The 22,834-nt window shown below is 37.8% G+C and overlaps 2 protein-coding genes across 8 annotated transcripts in view; one reads left to right on the plus strand and one right to left on the minus strand.

Annotated features, from left to right (window-relative positions):
• The window catches only part of FAM227B (family with sequence similarity 227 member B), a 203,421-nt gene that overhangs the window by 102,429 nt on the left and 78,158 nt on the right, over positions 1-22,834 (plus strand). The gene's annotated exons all lie outside the window — the stretch shown is intronic.
• The window catches only part of FGF7 (fibroblast growth factor 7), a 97,472-nt gene that overhangs the window by 62,138 nt on the left and 12,500 nt on the right, over positions 1-22,834 (minus strand). Inside the window, exon 2 of the mRNA XM_039490439.1 lies at positions 3,078-3,152. The gene's annotated coding sequence lies outside the window, so the exon portion shown is untranslated. The remainder of the gene's footprint in view (positions 1-3,077; positions 3,153-22,834) is intronic.

Genomic DNA, 22,834 nt, shown 5'->3' on the forward strand with positions numbered 1-22,834 from the left:
AAGGAATGATATTCCACATTTCCCCCATGAATACTTCCTAGAAATTGCAGCATGAGAATTAAAAGTTGCAGTAGTACAGATGTTATCCATATTAGCACACTGTTGGATGGATGATCTGTTGGCTTAAGTTTTGGGGAGGCAAATATAACAGCTACATATTATCATGCTGTTTCTACATATTTATTTCCAACTTTTGTCATCAGTCTACTGCCCAAACTCTGTTCCATGTCATCCTTAAAATCTTGTCGTGATTTTGGTGAAATCCAGCTATTATAAAAACATATTGAAACTCTGGATTCCACTGAGTACAGCAGTGCTTTTTTATCTTGTTTAATATGAATTCTATTCTTATCTTACAGAGACATCTTTGTAAGATTTTAGTAAACAAGAATGGGGAAATCTTGTTAATGCACTGTCATAAAGAGAAAATTACTTGTATCTGTAGGTCTCTGAAAATAGTACTGTAATTGTAACATAGGTTGTGGATCAGGGTAAGCATGACTTTCCCAGGAGAGATGGGGAATAATTATTTAGTGTATTGAATTCTTTAAGTTGATTGAAACCAACCGTTGAGCTAGTTAATAGCCATTAGGAACATTAAGGGTATGTGTGTGCCACCTAGTGGTGAGGAGGGTTTAATGATTCAGGACTTAGTCTGGAGTGTTCCCATGTTTATCACTCACAAGAGTGTGACACCAGGGGACCCTATTTCACCCTGCCTGCCCTCTCATCTTTCCAACCCACACACAAACTCAGAGGATATGAGTAACTTCCCTTCTCAAAGTTCAGATACTTCAACCTCTCCTTTCAGAGCTCCCTTGGAGCACTCCCCAATTGCTACTTTCTCTGTGTTCACTTGAAGTCAATGAGATTTACTCAGATCCTGTGGAGGGAGAGTAGGACCCCAGGAATTCTATTTTATCATCATTGTTACCTGAAAGAACAATGATTTACATGCAAATATGGCCATAATCATGAAGGAAAATTAGATATTTTCTCATTCTCTTAAGAGATTATTTTCATAATTGTTACAAGTATGTATTTTTAACATGAGGAGGCAATGGCGACCCATGTAGGAACATCAGATCTGCACCAGAGACTCCAGCACAGAAGGGACAGCAAGAGAGAGGACCAAACATGAAACGGTGTGACAAATTGACTCACTATAGTTTTGAACAATTATTTAATAATCATGCGGTAACTTCGTTTATGGATTAATACATAACTGCTTATTTTGGTGCATTGAGGGAGGAATTAAAAAAGGTACAAAATGCCTTCAGTCACCCAAGATTTCTGACTAGTTAGTCCCTACTATTGTGTGAAACCCATTCAAAATCATGGTGAGTTTGAAATTCTTTTTTACACCCACAACCCAGATTCAGGAAAAGTCCCTGAAGTTTAGATTATCATAATTCCAATTCACCCTACCATACACTGTCCCCAAATGCCCAATCTCATGTTTTGATGCCTTTAGGAGAGACCCAGTGGCATGCACTTGTCCTAGAATATAATGCCTTCACTGGACACTTTAAGAAGTGGCTTTCCGTACACTTCACCTTTCAAAAGGCCTGGCTAGTGCCATCCTCAGCATGTGGGGATTAAAATTTGTTGTCCCACTTGTAGTAAATAGAATGTTCTAATAAGTTCCTTCCAAATGGCTCATTTGGCATCTGGAAATTTGGTGGTGGAGGGGGGCAGGAAAGCTGTTCCTTTACCATGTGTTGATTGTGCTAATTTCTGTAGTCTCTGTTGTAGTGGCAAGTAGGCACCTCCAAGAGTGAATAAATCACAAATTTTCAAAAGTAAGACTAGGAACATAACAAAATCAGTCAACAAAGCACTGAACACAATGGCCATGTCCTCAGCTAGTGTACGCTGACATACTTCCATTGAAGTCAATGTAGCTATGCTGATTTACACCTGCTGAGGATCTGGCCCATTGGCCTGGTGATGTGCCATGATGATCTCTAATCTTGGGCCCTGGGTAGGTACCAAGAAGAGTGAATTCCAAAGATGGAGCCCTCAGATAAGAGTCCTGCTATCTGTGGTGGAGATTTCAAATTTAGGGACCAAGAGCAAGAGCCACTCGGCCATCTTTACTGCTATGCTAGGGTACAAAGTTCAGATAACTTCTTGAATAACTACTCTTCTAGTCTTTTAAGATCTCCACTGACATCTGAAGTTGCAATCCAAAAGTGAAAGGAAACCAATACAGAGACTTCAGCACAGATAGTATTTGTCATGCCAGCTTGCCCCACAAAGGGGGCGAGTTCTGCTTGATATGGAGCGTCTAGGTAGATTGCAAGAATAGCCCTATACTATAGCACATTGCAATGGTGAACCCTGGAAAATGATGCAAATAGTGCCTCCTCCAAGTCCATTAGAAGTTTCCCCTGGCCAATAAGCCTCATCCAGGCTAATGTGCAACCACTTTGTCTACCTCCAGATCCCTTTCTCTATCAGTGGGAGTCTGAATTCAGTGAAAAGATGATGTAGAGCTGAGTTCTACTGGCAGTTTTGGTGAAATCTCAGTCCAAAGCATCTCACAATCAACCGTGTCGGTTTAATACTGAATAGCAGGGTTACAAAATCCTGTAGGACTTCATGTGAGGACTATTGGAGAAAATGAGCAATACTGTCTGGGAGTATAAAGGAAGAATGAATCCACTACTTCCACAACTCCCACGAGATTCACTGGATAAGTCAACAATACCTATGGGTTAATAATGTCAAAAGCTCCCGACAAATCTGATAAATCAGCATGGCCACTGATCCCTTGTCCATTGCTAAAAATAATTCACCAGCCATTTATACCAATACAGTCTCAGTTCCATTCCTAGATCTGAACTCAGACTGATACAATAAAAAAATCTGTGGCATTCAAGTAATCAGGGATAAAATCTTATCTGTGTTTTACTTCTCCCAGTAGAATGCATGTGGATTTTTTTTTTAAATGTTATTTCTTTGCTGTACAAAAACAACTTGCAGCATTTAAAACCTGCTTTTTTTTCTTTTGGGGATATTTCATTTATTTGTGCTTTCTCTGGCATTTAGTTTTATATAAACCCATAGCATACCTGAGGTTTCATTTCCAGAAAGCTGCAGATACTCATGCTCCAGCCACAAGCTATCTGCGTGTATCTCTCCCAGCTCTGTAAAACAAATAATTTGATATAGCAGTGTGTTCTTTAGTGCTGCTTCTGCTCAGATCTTTATGAAGCGTTATATTTAAAATAATTAAAAAGCAATTTAAATAAGGCACCAGCTGTAAGTGTAACCAGTGAACAACAAGTTATTTTAATATGGCTGGTGGCCACATCCTCCTCCTTTCCTCCTTGCTTTGCCCGCAAATAACAACCTTTTCAAAATGAAGCTGCAGCTTTAAATAAATACATTATAAATATACAATGAAACTTTAGCCCTTACCAAAAAGCAAGCCCAACTGTACGTTGTCTAATGAAAAGACACCATCTTAACCTGCTTGAACAAATCAAGCCTTCCTTCACAAATCTGAATTTTCTGGAATAATGCAGCACACTTTCTGTACAAGCCATGTATTAACCAATGCCTCCCCCAAACTGGCCTACTCTATTTTCATGATTGTGCCCATTGCAACCTTTATATGAGTGGGTATTTGTCTAGCTAACTGGAAGAAAAGGAGTGTTGCCACTTTAAGGGCTTCCCTGCAGCAGGTGGGGAGAAGGGGAAAAGTTTAGTGATGGGCAGAAAACAGTTAAGGCCAGGTCAGGACTAGGTCACTGCAATGCCCATCCTGCTGACTGGCAGTGGAGGAGGTATTTATATCCCATGTAGCCACAGAGAGGTCCTCTTTACCAGGATCGAGCTGGGCTGGCAGTCAGATATAACCAATGCCTCCCCCAAATAGGCCTATTCTATTTTCACTAACGTCTAATTGCATTGGCTAGCACTTCCACCTTATTGAGGAAATATGCCAAGAACTTTGCAGATAGGTTCTCGAGCAAGGTTTTACATGGTGCAGAGTTCTCCTAAAACTGCACAAATGTTATGATCCTTTCTCTGAAGGGTTTTATTTGAAGAAATACATCAGCACATTGCGATAACTTGAGAGCATTAAAAGTTACAGAAAGAGAAAAATACTGCATGTATGTACTCCACATTTTCTTAAAACGGCTCCCATAATACTTCGGTAAGCCTTCTCCCCTTACAGCAACCTAGATGCCAATTCCTTCAGTGTGAGTAGGTGGGAAATTGCAACAATGAACATTTTGGAAATCAAAGGCAACTGCTATGTTTTCCAGTTATGAAGGTTGAATACAGGTCTCTGTATCAAACAGTAGACACCCAAATGGTAGTAATAACAGCCAAATAGACCTTTTTCCATCTTCTGCTAGGTAGGAGAGTGCACCTTTTTCTTTCAGATGCACAGTTAGCTATAGTGACCCAGACCTTCTTCATCTCCAGGATGGGCTCCTACAATATGTTCCATGTGGTTTGACTATGAAGGCAATATAGGGCTAGTCTACACTTACCAGCCGGGTCGACGCGGTGAGTTCGACTTCTCGGAGTTCGAACTATCGCGTCTAATCTGGATGCGATAGTTCGAACTCCGGAAGCACCGCGGTCGACTCCAGTACTCCACCACTGCAAAAGGCGGTGGCGGAGTCGACCTTGGAGCCGCGGACTTTGATTCCGCGGCGTCTGGACGGGTGAGTAGTTCGAACTAGGGTACTTCGAATTCAGCTACGCTATTCACGTAGCTGAACTTGCGTACCCTGGTTCGACCCCCGCCCTTAGTGTAGACCTGCCCATAGACATTTCCATTGATCCAATGCACAGTAGCCTGCCTACTAGGAAACATTAACTAGTGAGAGCACAACACATTGGTTCTCTGCACTCTGCTGGCTTCCTATCCTGTTTCTGATCTGCTTCAGGATCACTGTTGCTAATCTTCAGAGTCTGCAATGGGATGGAACCTCTCTACCTTGGAGATCAGCCCAGTTTCTGCGGCAACAGCTGAAATTAGTTAGGATTCTGTGGCTGATGGAGACCAGGGTAAAATTCTCAGGGTGCAGAAACTGGGCATTCTCAGTATTAAGCCCTGAGCTGCAAAACTCCCTATTATCACAAATCAGGATTTAGGATGCAATGAAAAATCTGCTATTTGCTCCTCATCCTTTCCTCAATAATGACAGTTGCAGAACATTCAGCAGCATCTCTCGAGATAAAGCAAAAGGAAACCTCTATAAACAATAGAGAGATGCAGAATATGCCACTTCTGCATGGAATTGTTGCTATTTTAATTTTCAGCCTAGATACTATGCCTGATTGTTGAGAGAAGTTCTTTCCTTTTGGTAACTTGCATGGGTTGTTGAAATTGCAAATTTTTATAGGGGTGGCAGTGTTGGGTACAATTTGGTACTGGAAAAATTTTACTATACATTTTTCATCATAAATATTTTGCAAAGCTAAACTCAAAAGCCTCAGCCATCTCTATCTGTTGGCTACTGTAAACATCCAGATTTTGGTCATATGGGATGGATTTAAGCTTCCAGGAAAACTGGAAATGGGTATACTACTAGTAGATATCAGAATAGTTAATAGCAAATAATTTATCTGATGAGTTTATCTTGTTTTTATGTTTATAAATTTATCGGCAGTAATTTGTTTTTTCTTCAATTTATTTGGGGGAGATTAGGGACCTTGGAGGAAATATCTTAATTCATCCCAAAATAGGCTTCTGAGGGAGACACATGCAGGCTTAGTTGGACAGGAGGATGGGTCACCATGAAGTTGACTTTTTTGAGGGGCAGAGTGACGTGAAAGAGTGGAATCCCAGGGATTAGTGTTTTTGGAGATGGATGGTTTCCTCCCATGAGTGAAGCCTGCATAGTACCCAGGGTTACAAAAGCTCTCCATTGTGATTAGTAACTTCATTACCAGTACTGGCAATCCTCACTGGAGAGTCCATTCCCTTGTGACAGTAGGGCACACTGAGTAGGACCATCACAAATTTAAGATTATAGCAGCTATGTATTGTAGCATAAGGATTTTTGGAGAAGGTGGAGAGACTAGAAGGCTGAAAGTGATATTCTATAGTCCACAGAAGACGACAATTTAGTCTCATTATATAGCAGCTGGTTTATTTCCACCAGGTCTGGGAAGCATACAGAGTTTACCTGACCAGCCTTCTATATTCCAATTTTACTTTGAACACAGCACTTAGAAAAGCTGTAACTCATACCACTTTTTATGAATTTAAGTAGCTTTTTCTTTCATTCTTTGTTTAGCATACCTTAATTTTTAAGTTAGAAAACATCTTTTAGTAAACATAGATGTTTTGTATAAGACTTCATTGCAAACATTTCCTAGAGCTTTGTTGAAATATTTCTTTATTTAAAGAATGAAAAAGTATTTCCAATACCTTTGTTTGTAATGATTAAAATATAGTTTTAGCCAGTAATAATAAATATGAAAAGAAGCTCTTCAAGAGAAACCTGTTTATCTCTGAATAGAGTTAGGCAAAGATTTAAATGCCACCTATAATCAACGGCAGCATATCAAATAGGTTTGTATCATTTGTGATTTTATATGTCTAGTCAAATTAGCCCTGTAAGCCTCTATGAGGATCCATATACTGAGTACTGCATTTCACGACAATTCCTGCAATTTATTTACCAGTCAAGTATTAAATGGGTATTAGAAGCCTTTTAACACAGAAGAAAAAATTCTTTACTAAAATTTAAAGCAAGAATAAAGACCTGTTGCCATGTTAATGAAATGCCCATCATTAGCTTGTCTATCTGCTAGACTTTTAATCTTAGACAACTATTTTGTATTCCTTCTAATTGGAACCTGTCTGAATTTTTCAGAAAGCAGACACCTTAGCCTGCTTTTCGCTGGATTAAGACTGGTTTCAGAGTAGCAGTCATATCACCACGCCGCCGCCCCGACGACGCTGCTCGTCTTCGATTTAGTTCAGTTTCTCTTCTAATCTAATCTGATAGTTCGAATAGTTCGAACTCCGCGTCGTCGATCACTCCACCACCCACCACAAAAAAAGGCGTGCGGCGTCGCTGAGGGAGGACTTTGACTTGAGCAGCCGATGCGTCTGGATGTAGTCGAACTAGGTACTTAATTCAGCCACGCTATTCACGTAGCTGAGCTTCGCTGCACTAGTAGTTCCCAGGGCTGTGTGTAGACCAGGGTTAGTCTGTATCCACAAAAAGAACAGGAGTACTTGTGGCACCTTAGAGACTGTTGCTTTGAAGATCAATTTCAGTGATGATCTACTAATACTACCTATATGAGTAATTGAACAAAGTTGGACTGAAAGTGCAAAATTATCCTCCTATTCAAATAATTTCTTATATCCCTAATGAAAACCTGCTCAGAGTGAAGTGATTCACAATGCACATTATATTGTATCCTTTTTAATTTATAGCTTGACTATATTAAAGCTAAAATTATCTGTAGACCTCTAGTAACTATCAGTTGGCATCTAGTCAGATAAAATATAGGCATTTTGCCATACTGAATGCATATTATCTAGTTCCCTTAGAAATGTTGTTTGTGACAGAAAAATGCTATTAAGGCATATCAGGTCAGTTTCACAAGTTAACATGTGCCTAAAATTAAGGAAAAAATTATTCTAATGTAAGTTTTTGTTTTTTTTAAAATGACAACCTTAACATGAAATATTTTGCTACTCTAAATATAATGGCAAGAGAATCTCCAGCACCTTAAGGTATACCTGCCTATATACAAACTCACCAAGCACCCAGCATTGACCTCTTTGAATCTAATAAATGAAGTCTCTTTGTCACCTCCATCATTTGACTAGGGGAACAAAACCTTTGCAATCGTGTTGTGGAGCTGTGTGTCAAGGAGAGACGATAAATTGAATGTTTTTACCAATTGCGTTGTTGCCAGCAGCACCTCCCTATGATATTATTACAGCCAATAGGCAACTTGAATCTGTATCTTTTCCCCTGCTTCTGCTGGTACGTGGAATAACTTCTCTCTTTGAGTACTAACATCCGCTTTCCCTCAGATTCTTCTTCAAACCCAATTTCTTTCCCCTACTAATCTCTTCTCCTGTGTTATCTACACCTTTTTCTTGCCCTACCTCAATATTATAGCTGGTGCTGATAGCTGTTAAGGTTTTCTGACACTTCCCATTATAAACCCTGTTTACAGTTGATTATAACTTTGCAAAACTGTAACCATTGGGTTGAAATTGTCATTGCTGGATGTCTGCCTCAAGATGAATTTTTATTTTTAAACTTCAGCCAACATGGTTCAGGTGTTTCTTAGAACAAGGCTAGTGAAAAATATGTTTTGCTCAATGTTAAATTCTGGTGTTCTTTTCTTCGAAAAGCTCTAGTGCCACCATGCATTTGAGCAGGGATTTGAAATTTGGCTGGGAGGTAGACCTTTGTATCCTAACTTTTGAGTGCTTGATGTTTCAACCTTAATAATGTTCTCTTAACAGTTTTTGTGTGTATTAATATATAATATAAAATCAGAATGTACAAACTATGGCCTATATTTCAACGTCACTATTTCAGTTTACACCAGCTGAGGATCTGGCTCTCTGTCTCTAATACAGAGATAATAGGGGGGTGGCAAGTGTTGTGTTTTATTTATTTTTAGTTTTTTTATTTCTACAAGTTACCAATTTAAATTTGTTCAAATTGATTTCCCTCAATTCCATATAACTTTGCCATGGAAATTCTCAGCCATTCTTTCTCCATTCACTGGCATATATCCACAAAAAAATCAACATTTTTGTTAACTGCACTATTTATACAACATGCACTGAGAGGCATATATAGGAAATTGTAAAAAGGACATGACTCAACTATGTAAATATTTTGGTTTTCTAAATAGGTTGCCCTTGTGTTTAGTTCATTAAAGACTTACATACGAGATAGTCACGCTGCCGATGACGAGAGAACTTAATACTAAAGATGGCTGTAAAAGAAAATACTTGTAATTCTCTTTGTACTAACAAAACTCTAACACAGGGGTCGGCAACCTTTCAGAAGTGGTGTGCCGAGTCCTCATTTATTCACTCTAATTTAAGGTTTCATGTGCCAGTAATACATTTTAACATTTTTAGAAGGTCTCTTTCTATAAGTCTATAATATATAACTAAACTATTGTTGTATGTAAAGTAAATAAGGTTTCAAAATGTTTAAGAAGCTTCATTTAAAATGAAATTAAAATACAGAGCCCCCAGACCGGTGGCCAGGATCCGGGCAGTGTGAGTGCCACTAAAAATTAGCTCATGTGCCACCTTTGGCACGCGTGCCATAGGTGGCCTACCCCTGCTCTAACACTACATTATATGCCAGGGGTAGGCAACCTATGGCATGCGTGCCGAAGGCGGCACGGAGCTGATTTTCAGTGGCACTCACACTGCCCGGGTCCTGGCCACCAGTCCGGAGGGCTCTGCATTTTAATTTAATTTTAAATGAAGCTTCTTAAACATTTAAAAAACCTTATTTACTTTACATACAACAATAGTTTAGTTATATATTATAGACTTATAGAAAGAGACCTTCTAAAAACAATAAAATGTATTACTGGCACGCAAGACCTTAAATTAGAGTGAATAAATGAAGACTCGGCACACCACTTCTGAAAGGTTGCTGACCCCTGTTGTATGCTTTTAAAAGGGTCAATATATGGTACAATATTAAGGCATGTTTACCTGTTCAATTTAAGTGGTGAAATCCTGGCTACAGAGAGACCAGGATTTCATCCAAGATTTAACACTGATACCTTTTTTTATGATCTGTTGTTCACAGTTATCACAAATCTTCTAATTTAGCTAGACTTTCTTGCCAGTGGTTTGCTGCTATCAGTGCAGGCTTGTCTTTAAAGCAGACAGGATTAATAAGCACAAACAAGTGAAAAATAACATAAAGTGATACTCGAGATGATAGAAATGCTTAGGATTTACTCCTACATATTTTATATTTGACTTTAGGAAGTAGCTGCAGAAAGACCTTTCCTAACCCTCTTCAGCTAACTGTATGACATACAGTTATATACTTGTAAAAGAATACAAAGTGAGGAAAAAATATCCAGCTCCACTGCTAAGCTATTTGCATGGAATAAGAAAATATGTAAATAGGTTCAGAACAGGAGCAATGCTTTTCGACAGTAATATCTTTCACTTGCATTACTTGTAACATCATTACCAGGGGACAAGGATACCAGGTGGTGGCCAAGATATGGCATATCAAAACTACTACCCATTTAGATGAGAAATAAGCATCAGTGAAAGTGAGAGATGCACCAAAAATTAAGTGGGAAACTGCAGTTGATGTTGTAATTATGTATACATTTTCTATAAATTTGTTTTTATAAATAAATGTTGGTAAATTTTGATAAATTACAGTAATGAAGAGAGCACTTTATTACAAAGTGAAAAGGAGGAAAAGTTTGATTCTAAACAGAAATTGTTCTACACAAATTATTAGGCTTTCTGTTATTGTTGGTTATTCCTGATGTGGCTATACCTGATTTGATAGGAGTTTCATTTAAAAAATAAAATTAATTCAAATATCTATTTACTTTAGATGATCTGAGTACTGTAATTGGGCTTAAAATAAAAAAAGATGGAATGCTTCCATATTGGACAGTTAAATAACTTAGTAGGAAAAATTATAAAAAATCAAACAAGTAATGTAGGAATATGGTCTGGCAAAAACAGAAGACCTAAAAATTGATAGAGAATTCCATTAGTAACGTTTGAAACTTGATCTTTTCAGCTTTAGCTGATTTTTAAAAAGCCTCCCTCCCACCCCCAACCCCTCAAAAAAAAAGAGAAAGGAAAAAAAAAACCCTGTGGTAAATATTGGTTTACAGTGGAGCCCCAATTTTCCTCACTACTTCCAATCCCCATGTGCCAGGGGTCGGCAACCTTTCAGAAGTGCTGTGCCGAGTCTTCATTTATTCACTTTAATTTAAGGTTTCGCGTGCCAGTAGTACATTTTAACATTTTTAGAAGGTCTCTTTCTCTAAGTCTATAATATATAACTAAACTATTGTTGTATGTAAAGTAAATAAGGTTTTTAAAATGTTTAAGAAGCTTCATTTAAAATTGAATTAAAATTCAGAGCCCCCTGGACCAGTGTCCAGGACCCGGGCAATGTGAGTGCCACTGAAAATCAGCTCACGTGCCGCCTTTGGCACGCATGCCATAGGTTGCCTACCCCTGTTCTAGGCATCAGTTTTGCATTGCTTTCCACTAATTTAATGTAGACTTTTAAGGCCAGAAAAAACTATGAGGCAATCTAGTGAGGTGTTAAGGAAAGACACAGAGTGGCAGAGATGCAAGAATTTATCATGTAGTTTGAAAATATCCAGGTCTGAGCTTTAGGATAAATAGGTAAAAATATTCCAGGGGAAAATACTAATATTAGTGGGTCAAATACATCAGGAATTTGATGAAATAGACTAAAAAAAATAAAGCCCAGGGTGCCTTTTGTATTTAGACCAACTGTGGTTAAATGAAAATCTGCCACAGCTGAACTGCTTTAATTGAAATAATTGTGTTTAAGCTGGGTGAGTTATTTATTAATTCACACTGATTGGAACCTTTCAGATGCACATCAGACAGAAAATGTCCAGTTAGTTCCTATCACAGCCAAACAACACCCCACTCATCTCTGTTTGTGACACACACTATTGCTGCCAAGATTTGAACCTGGATTTCATCTGTCCATACACAGCCATGAGAGTTTAAAGAAATCATGTTGTTTGTGTGTCAGAAGGGACTCCTTCCCCTATGGCATCAGCAGAGTTTTGCCAGAAACAGACTTTAATTTTTTCTTAAATAGACCACGATGAGGCTGATCTACTTCCTGACCTGCCCTATTATTGAAACATCACATTAGTAAAATAAAGCACTTCCATGCTTTTTAAAACAACTATTCCGGACCAACAGTTTTTCAAGTTGACTGTTAAAATGGAGTATTCAGTCTGACTGAAATCTATTCCACCCACATGGAATCCAAATATTTGAGTTCTGTGCAGGTTGAGTGCAAAGCAGTGGGATCTGAAATCCACATCCCCAACCCAGGGCCAGGGGCAAGGATGCTGTGCATCCCCCCTGCTATGAGTTTAAGGAGAGTGGGGCACCTTACTATGGGCAGGAAAAGTGGTAGCAGCCCTTCCACACCAGCTGTGTATGATATTGGATCTGTGTAAAGATGGAGCTGAAGCCCCTACTTAGCGTGTACCTGTTCCACCCCTATTGTGGTCATCTCTGTTGGGATTTATGCTGGCAGGATGGAAATAATTTCTCCAGTGAATAAGACACCCCTATTGTCCTCGCTGCCAGCTGAGCCCATCAGTGCAGTCCTTATGGTGCAGGGACTTAAATGGTGCAAAAGGCCTGGCCTTGGTCCTTCACACAATGGATGAATTTCCACACAGAATATATAATACTCTCTACACTCTTTTTAAAGCATTTAAGTAAAACACACTTGTTTAAAACCATTGAGTATCGCAGACTGTTTTATGCTCTGACTTCTCTTTGCATGACCACAACCTAAATTACAAAGACAACAGATAGTTGCATAAAAAGTGAAACTTAAGTTACACTTTATTCTTCTTGTCTGTCATCTAGACTACAAACAGAAAGTAACATTCCTGGTTGGAAGTGATATTGGTGAAGGTCCTCAAATTTCCGTGAATGTGAGCTTCACTGGACTGGACCGCGAGAAAAAGGATGTAAAAGATACTCAGCCTTCTCTTACATCTGTTGGTTATTCTGGTGGTTTTGGCTTTGCCTCCCTTCATAACCAGGAATCTTTTAATGAGCTCTGCAGGGGTCCCTTTGTTTCTTTCATGATAGCTGTGTTGGAGATAGAGAGTAGTTTGGGATTTGTTTTATGTGAGTGAAGCTAATGAAACAGTTAGATAATGGTCCACAGATAAAAAAAGAGAACAGCTGGCAGAAAGATTAGAATCAGGAGAGTTGTGATTGTGGGGACTTTTGAGAGTAGCCGTCTGACCCATAAGTCACTTGCTCTTTGGCCATCTCTTTGATTAACTGTTGCCTATCCAGACAAACATTTACATGGATTGGATCATGAAACCCACAGAAGATTTTGACATTGTATGGTATGGTGATAGCACACCAAGCTGACCTATTCAGTAAACGTGTGTACAAATAAGTTTTTGTTCAGACAAATGGCTGTTCTTCTTGAGAATCTCTATATTCGTACTTGAACAAAAGTATTTGTGTTCGAGTGGAAGTATTCATCAGACACTATTAATCTTTTATTCAGTATTTGATAGTTACTAACCTTCTATATTAAAAGTTTATTTAGTTAGGGAGCAGAAATAATACTGAGATTTTAGTGGCTACTAACCATAAGTAACTAACAAGCATATTAAACAGTTCACAAACAACCAGTAGGCTGACACTTGGTCTTCCAAGCTACTTAGTGTACACTTATATCCATAGAAATCAGGGCTGATTTACCAATGACTCATAAAATAGCAAATTAATCAAATAATTTATTAATAATTTAACCAGCTTGTGTGCTATAGATATTGTGCTGAAATACAATATACTGATGTGCAGAACGTGGCATGTCGCTGGCATGACACACCCAGCTAGATTTTTTTTTTTAAATGGACACAGTTGACTGACAAACCACAGAATAAAATAATTAAGCTTTTCAGAGAAGTTAATGAAACATTATTTAACAATGTTGACAGGCAGTTTTTTCCTACTTAACCACATTTTTAGTAAAATTCCCTTTTTAAAAATCATGACTTTTTGTTTTTTATTTTATGGCATTGTTAGCAGTGAACAATATGTTGGCTGGCTCTAGACAGTCTCTGCTATGAGTAGCTGGTTTCTGGGCTCTAAAATGATTTTGGTTGAAAAGCTGATTGAGCTTAACATTTATTCCTTAATATTGTGCTGCTTATACATTTTTCTGCTCATGAGTTTGCTAGTCTATAAATGGGTTCCTCATTGCGCCAAAGCCCTTCGTACCCTTCTCTCCTTTTAACCCAGCAGTCCACCTTGTTCCAGTCTTTTGCTATCCCTCAGATAAGAGTTAGCAGATAGAACAAGAGTCAGCTTTTCAAGAGGTAAAGTTCCTCCAGGAAGGTTTGGAAGAGCAGGGAGCCCTTAGAACCTTTACAACATTTAGAGCCATCACAGGGGTTTCTCCTTTATGAGAGTGGAGAACCTACCAGTAATACACAGTCTGATAGATCCTGTGCAGAGATTAAATGTAGTCCTCCACAGGCTCTGCTTAACTACTTTTGGCTTCAGTATCCCTGTATTGTATAACAATCAATATGGCCTTCTTGGTAGCCATTATTTCAGCCATAATGACAGGATATCCTTTAGAATGGCCTATAGCATCACTACTGTAGAAAAAAATACTGGGTGATCTTGTAATTAAACACTGTCATAAAATGTATGCACAAGGATGCTGAATTAAGGTTATATGGGCAATCTTAATTCTGGCATTTCTTGACTTTGAAGTGCTCTACTTTGCAACTGTAATGGTTTTAATGTAGCTTTTGTGTGTAATTGATTGTATAGCAAAGTGTTCAACTTATGCAATTTGGAGTTTGAAGTAGGAGGGAGGTGAAGACTCTGTATTAAGTTTCAGGTGAAGTCCTATCCTAGAAAACACTTGAGATAATCTGGTCCATTCCAGAAAAAATACGTTGCTTGGCAGAAATATTTTTGATGCCTCAGACCTCTTTGACAAGAAATATTTAGCAATATCCAGAGAGGGGTTGACTGCATCAGTGGCAGGGAAATCTCCCCATCCACCCTTTAGTTTGGTGGTAGAATTTTAACATGGAGCTTCTGGGATCCCTCTCTCCCCAGCATATCCCTGAAACTATTGTCTTTTACATTAGCATCTAGGACTCAGGTTTTTTTTAAAATAGGTTCCTGGTGTGCTAATAATGGAATTTTGATCTAGTGCCAATATTTTAGGATGGGCTCCCACAAATATTCTCCCCCTCTCCCCAGCTTGTGATAAATCGTGAGTACAAGGGATCTACTTCCATAGAGTAAAAAAGGGAAGGGACCAGTGAATGTATTAATTTGTTCTCATTTAAAACAAATGTTCTCATAAACATAACCAAGAACGGAGCTAACACCACTTGGCAAACAAATACTTACTAAGATGCACTTGCTGGAAGTGTTTAGCCTTTATTTCTGAAACTTAGGCTGAGTATGTTGAGAACATAGCACAAGTGTTTAACTTGAAATTAGGGTAATGGGAAGGATTCATAACAGGGGAGCAGGAGTTGCCTCCCACAAGAGAATTTTTTTTAAAATACCTGATGTTTTGGCACAATCTTGCAAGAAGCAAAGCACTGTTCCTCAGAAGTATTTTTGTAAGTGCCAGGGATAAGTTATCTCATCATGTTAGCTATATATAGTGTGTTGTTTCAAGTCAAATTACACAGCCCTGACGGGGTGGCTTGTTCTTTGCCTGGTGGAACAGCCTCTGGCATTGGCCATAGGGCTGGCCTCCCATACCCAGGCCTGCAACAATAGCCACTAGAATCAGTGCTAAGCAGGAGAACTGATCTGGGCTTTGCTCCCTGCCTATCCAAGCAAGTAGAGAACAGATCAGTGCCTCCAACTTAGTCTGCCATATGCCACGGGACTGAATTTCCCCCACTCCTCATCCTCAACAGGGAGGAGAGAAGGAAGGCCCTCACCTGGACTGTAGGTGTGGAGGAAAAGAATGGGGGACAATGACTTCATGGCTTCAAAGGCCCCTGTGTCTTTTGGATTGGGAATGCCTGGCCTCTCTGAGGATTGGGGAGGAAAAAGTGGCTGGCCTACCTCACAGTCCAAGTGCCATTAACCCTCTCTATTATAATCTACAAAATTTCAGGCCTCTGATTAGAGCATTTTCCTACTAAACAGAATTGGCCAGAGGGTAGGACTCCCTCTCAGTTCCTCTTCTGACCTTTAATTAATGAGCTAAAGTCAGATAATTTTGCTGAAGTTTTAACATAATGTTTATAAGTCTTCAGACTGAGATGGTACTCTCTTACAACATTCAAATCCGGGTCTTAAATATGGGCTCATTCCTTTCACCAACTTTATCTCTCAATAGGCCTAGAAGGTGTTTCTTTGTTTGTTTTTATGAGAGTGATACTGAAAACACTGACTTTTTTTTTCTTATAGTGCTGTCTAGTTGCACAATTTTAATTTAATGTTATATTGCCATATAATAAAAAATGTGTCTGAAAATCTAGGTGGTCCCAGGATCCCTAGCTATTTATGGGAGAAAGGAGATCTGTTGTGAGGCAAAATTTCCACCCCCCTACCCCACCCTCCCAAAAGATTCTCTCTCACTCAGTCTCTTTCTCTCCAGTTTTGAAAAACACCCTCAAGGCATTCTTTTTATTTGAATTGATTTTCTAGTTGTTTATCTTTTTCAATCTGCTCATGAAAGGCACATCTGGTTCCTATTTTAATCAGTAATCCTGTGGGAGCAACATCATATTATAGAGAGCTAACAATGCTAAAATAATAATCCATAATGATGCAACTTCTGGTAATATAAAACTGTTTTATCCTCTGTTTGTATAAGTGTGTTAATGATGTAGGCCAACTGATTTCTTTGTAGATAAAACTCACTAAGGATCTTAATAGCAGAGATATTTGGATATTAGCTGACGTCCACATAAGTGAACTCTTCAGACAGTCAGAAATTCCTGCATTTTTATAGTGTGTGTGTGTGAGCATTTTTAGTTCTTATGGAAAGTGCCAGGCTCATAGTCTTGAAGAATGAATACCTCTGTTTACAGGCAGAACAGGTACAGCAAGCCACCACCAGTGCAAACTTCCTAGCCATAATGTCTTATTCTTTACCTAATGAGTCCCATGTCTAGAGGTGAGATGAGATGGTAATTCAGTCCACAAATGGATTCAGTGTTGGGCATTTTTAGTGAGACTGCCCAAAAGGGTGCCAATTAGTGGTGGTTTTGTTATGAGGCTACCTGTTCTGAGAAGCTAGAATGAAACCAGCTGATTTCACATTGGCTACCAAACAGCCATCAGGTAGGTAATGTTCATTTGCTACCTATGCAGTCTGTCTTTGAACCAGTAACATTAGAGAGACACTTTATATCCCATTATCAATCCCCTGAATAATACAGAAATATCTGCTTTTAGAAATTAAGTAACACTGAAGTATATCTCTGATGTTTTCACATAGTATGAGAAAGCTACAGCATCTGTTCAACAGAAAAGCAGATGCCAGATAAATTTATATCTCTAGGTTCAACTGAAAGTGTGGACCTACATGTAAATTATGCTCATATCTGCCTCATTGTGCATTGCTACTACTTTAAAATATACAGATTTCCAGGCTGTCTCCACTCTGGGATCCCTCAATATTCTAGTGCTGTCTGAAGAAGCTCCTTCTATTCCTAAGAAATTTGAGAGTTGGGAAGAATTTATATGAAGAGTTTTATTTAGATGGATCAGATTACAGAGTACTGGTCTAAACCTTTAGTTCAGCCTTCAAAATATTTCTTAGAGCTGGCACATTAAAATATGCCTGCTTCTGCTTTGACTAGTTCAGCAAGACCTCTCACTGAAGCAGCATGTGCATATTTTAAATGACATGTTAAATACTATAACAATACTACAGAACAAGGAAAGATTTTATTGATAGTCTTAGTGTTATAAGTTAAACAATTATTCTGAAGACTAAACTTGAGAAATTCCAAGTCCACAGCATCCATTTTCTCAATACTTTCTCCTCAAACCCATTTTCAGGAAAAGCCAGTGCCTACGTAGCATCAGATGGGAAGGTTTTCTCAAATTCAGTATTAAAGCAGGAGTGGTTTATTTTTGAGCACTCTAAGTACAAGTAACTTGAATGGAGGTCTCCTTAGGTTTGCATGCTTAGTAGGGAGGTTGTGGGAAGGCACAGAGAGAGGCTGCTCAATAGGTGAGTTCTGTAATTTTTGAAGTTCTACTCTTAATTCGTATCAGTGGAAAACCAATGCAATTGGAGATATGAAAATAAGGAACAAATGCATAATGTCTATTTAGTATTTACACACTATCCTAATTTTATTTTGGGGAGGCAAAAGAGGGCATTCTGAACCTCTCTCTTTAATGCTTACAGTCATAAAAAGAATGCATGAAATATAATAAGGTCCAACAAATCTCCTAATAAAATGATGCAAATTAGAGAGGAGCCAAACATTTGAAAATGCTGTAGCCAAACTTCTGCCTTTAAGCACTGGAGTTATAGCTGGGAAAATATGCTGCATTTCAGAGAAGAAACAGTGATATCCAGTGGCAGTTTATATTCAGTCTAAAATATTGTATTCCTCACTGCTTGAGGTATTTTTAAACAGGACTGGAAAAAGCACTAGAGATTATATTGTAGCTAACAATCCTTCATTGGCAGAGGAAGTGGCTTAGATTAAGTAATAGATTTTTTTCCCCAGTCTTAACTTCTACCATCCTGAGGAATACAGTTGTCTAAAACAATTAATTGTGGGTATTGTCAATTACCTGTCTACATGAGGGTCTCTTCAAAGAATCTTAAAGTGCTCTTTTTTTGGCATGAGCAGGAGTGCTTGAGAGTACCCCAACCTAAGTTATCTGATAGACTAATAGCCCAATGTCCGGGCCAAATTCCAGTACAGTTTCCATCAGATGGTATATTCTTTACTTCACATAATAAATTGCTCAGTGTTGCTTACTCACTTTTAAACTGATGCTGCATTCTTCACAGAAGTGTCTGCATTTCAGTGGTGGATGAACTGAATGATTATATGCTACAGGCAAAAAACTTTGGAATCTTTATGATGTTCTTAAAATGCAATATTTCCTTGACAGACATAAATAAGTTTAAGAAATGTCTTGTTTGATATAATTCATTTGAATTGTATAATTTAATATGGAAAGGTTGAAATTGGTTTCTATGAAAAGTTAATGTAGTGAACTGAAATTTATTATTTGTTTTCCTGTTGCTACCATGTTGACACTATATAATTTCAAATATTTCAGCTGTATTTTGCAAACTATTCTCCTCTTCAAAATGTTCCACTTTGGATATATTTTTGAGTCACAAATATTTTGCCATTTATTGGGGGGGGGGGAAGTGAGGAAACTCCCCCCACCCCTTTGTCTCTGGCATCTTTAGATTTCCATTCTAGCTAATTCAAAGTTGCTGGTCCTGGGACAGGAGTCTGACCTGGGATGTTTTTCCTATCATAGGTGGTATGTGGTGGTTAACTTTTCAGCTGCTAAAATTATACCCAGAATGCAAACCTAATTGCCTTTGATGTTTCTCTTATCTTTCTATCCTTGTGGCCTATTTTTAAGTATTCTTCTGGCACTTTCATAGTATATGTCACATTTTTATTTCCACAGTAGCTGTGGTAGCTCAGTATCATTGTTTTCAGGATACTTAGCCAACCTTGCATGAGTAATAAAAGAATCTGAAGAGCATGAAAATCTATGTATTCAAGATCTTTGCTATATTCTCAAAAAAAAAAAAAGTTTCTAGGATCTACTGGATGTAAGAATATCCTTAATATTTACCTGAAGAGTTTATAGCCCTAGTCCAGTCTGGACTACATATGAGCAGAACTACATATGAGCAGAAGTTATTCTGAAGCAATAGTAATATTTTACATTTATATAGGACTTTTCATCTTAAGATCACAAAGGGGAAATTGAGACAGTGAATTTAGGTGATTTGTCCAATGTGTCACTGTGAGACGATAGCAGATTTGGGCATAGAACTAGAACAAATTTCCTCACAGATCACATATTTTAATAAACCTTAAATTTATGTGGGTTATACATCCAGCTTTATGATAAAGACTTGTATTGCAGTATGCTTCTCCCTTGACCCTGCTCTTTATCCGAGGATTTATTACACACTCATGCTATTGTGATATATTTATGGTGTTAAATATTTATTGCATATAAATTGATTAAGACAATGCTATATTATTCCCTAGTGTGGAATGAAGGCTCAATAATTGACTAGGAATAACACAGCTTTTCTGGCATTTGACAGATATTTTCCAATGGACAAATCCATTGCTCAGCTAGTTGGAACTCAAGCACATACCTTCTCTAAACACTACTGCTTGGACTCCAGCACTAGAACAGATGTTCTCTGGCCAGGCCTTGTTACAAAACTTCTTTTTCTAATAGAGATCATTAGCTTCATCATTCTATTTGAAATATAACTGTGTTCTAGACTTCTAATTTGTGTGGAAGGTGGTTCAATTTCAGCTTAGCTGGAGAAACTGTTGGCTCGCAAAAAATTGTTTTTGTGAGTGTGGAGAGGCAATTTGGAGCTTTTACTGAATAACAGAGTAAATAAGATCCATGGTGGATGGAAGAGATTTTTGCCATGAGTTTACCATCTCCAAGCATTTCGTCATGGGAAGCACTTGTGGAGCCAGACTAATATGGTCTGGCCAAGTGTTTCTGAATATGTCAAAAGGATACAATTGCTGTGGAACTCTTCTGCTAAATAGAGTCTAGTACAGGGGTCAGCAACCTTTCAGAAGTGGTGTGCCGAGTCGTCATTCATTCACTCTAATTTAAGGTTTCACATGCCACTAATACATTTTAATGTTTTTAGAAGGTCTCTTTCTAGAAGTCTATAATATATAACTAAATTATTGTTGTATGTAAAGTAAATAAGGTTTTTAAAATGTTAAGAAGCTTCATTTAAAATTAAATTAAAATGCAGAGCCCGCCCCTTCCCCACCCCACCCCGACCAGTGGCCAGGACCAGGGTAGTGTGAGTGCCACTGAAAATCAGCTCATGTGCCGCCTTCGGCACGCATGCCATAGGTTGCCTACCCCTGGTCTAGTATATTCAGAATATACCACTTCATGCTGAAGAAACATACTTATACATAAATTCTTTTTTACAGTAATGCTTCCTTTTAAAATAGTTAAAATTAGGTCCCAGGACAAGAGTAAATTATTTTCCAAGATTGAGGCAAGTAGTTAAAGAATTTTGCAATAATAAAAGTAGGAATTTGTTGCTGTTATCTTTACACTGGAAAGGGAAAAATTAAAATGTTTTATTAAACTCTTGACAAAAGTGAAATGTGAAGTTTGCCATCCTTTATAAAGTATGATTCCCCATTCATTTACAAATGAATGGCACAATATGGCTATTAGTATTTTGTTTGACATAGTTGTATATCAGATTTTATTCCACTTAATTATTACAAGCCAGGTGATATTAGCTCATATTGTACCATCAGTTTTTAAGCCGAAGTCTCAACTGACTACTTCCCCTAAAAATCCAGTGATGCCATATGACCCATTGTATGTATTATACACTGCTATAAAATAAGAATAGTAAGAACAGCTCTTGATGCACAAGATGAAAACAGCTTAATTAACTTTACTTCATCAAAGCTTTACACACTGTATAATCAGATGCCCTTTCCAAATCAATAGGGAATTTATAGATCTGAACTTCTCATACAGTAACAAGCTATCAGCAATCAATCCTTTTAATTTACTACAGTTGTAGGTCAGACAAACTTTTGAATTATGAAATAATTGCAGAGTGCATTTTTGAAATCATGAAGTATCCTTATTTTCATAGTCATGTTATCCCACTGTCATCCAAGTAAACATGAGGCTACTTTGACTCTAAATATTTATTAAAATTATTCTAAAATATATTGCAGAAGATTAGACAGCTTTTAGCAATAATATTATTTTTGCTGAAGGTCACACACTAATGAAAATGTAAAAGCATTCCTTTCATTCCCAGATTATACTCTGTTGTTTTTATCAACAGATTAAACAATAGAATTGATGCAAGGTAAGTCAGATTCCTTGAAAGGATAAAATATTCAGAACCTTCCTTTGGAGATGTTATTGTCACCTGCAATGGAAGGAACACTGATGCAGGGCACAAGTTTGAATTTTTATTTATAAACAAAAATAAAATTTTAAATTAAAAACTTGGGGTTATTTTCAAATTGCATGAAAATATCTAATATGCAGACAAATCTGGTAGACCTTTTTTTTCCCCACTACAACATTCACTGCATAACTTCACTTGAAGAAACTTCCTGCTACTATTAAGGTATATTTGTGTGCGCAGTAACTTACCTATTTTATTAGGAGGGAGATTTCTACCTGCTTGGAGGACAGCAATAACTAGGCTATTTGGTAGCATGGTGCTTTACCGATAAAGAGCAGATTCTAGTAATGTTTTCTTGCTGACATTATATGAATTTTATATTAGGATGTTTTTGTGAATTCAGGCTGTCGATCCTACGTTTTGATGACTCAGTTAGTGGACTAGCACTCTAGATTATGAGCAAACTTCAACGGATCTAATTCTCACTTGAATCCTTCATTTTAACCATGAATTTTATATTTAGTAAGAGCCAGCTCTCCATATTTTTAATGTAATTAAAAACAACACAATTTTGCAAATTTGGGCCTTACAACAAGTCATAAATAAGCTATATTCTACATCCTGGTGATCTATGAGAAAGCAGAGGCAAGGTTTTATCCCCTTTAAATATTGAAATAAATGTTCAATGCAAATCTCTTGCCTGTGTATAGAAACACGGTTTAGAGTATTATTGGTACTCCCTTTTCCATGGATGGCACTGGGTAAGGAACTGACATTGCATATTTAGCTTCCATTAATATTTTTCCCAGTGAAAATACAATAAGTCCAAACAAAGAGGAAATAATATGAGTGAGTCTCTGCATCTTCCAGTTACCATCCGTCTTAGTATCCAAAAGCTAAAGGAGTTGCCTGAGAAGAGGCTATCTTTGTAGATAAGAGGAAACAAG

Source organism: Mauremys reevesii, linkage group 10 (assembly GCF_016161935.1).
Source record: "Mauremys reevesii isolate NIE-2019 linkage group 10, ASM1616193v1, whole genome shotgun sequence".
Lineage (NCBI taxonomy): Eukaryota > Metazoa > Chordata > Testudines > Geoemydidae > Mauremys > Mauremys reevesii.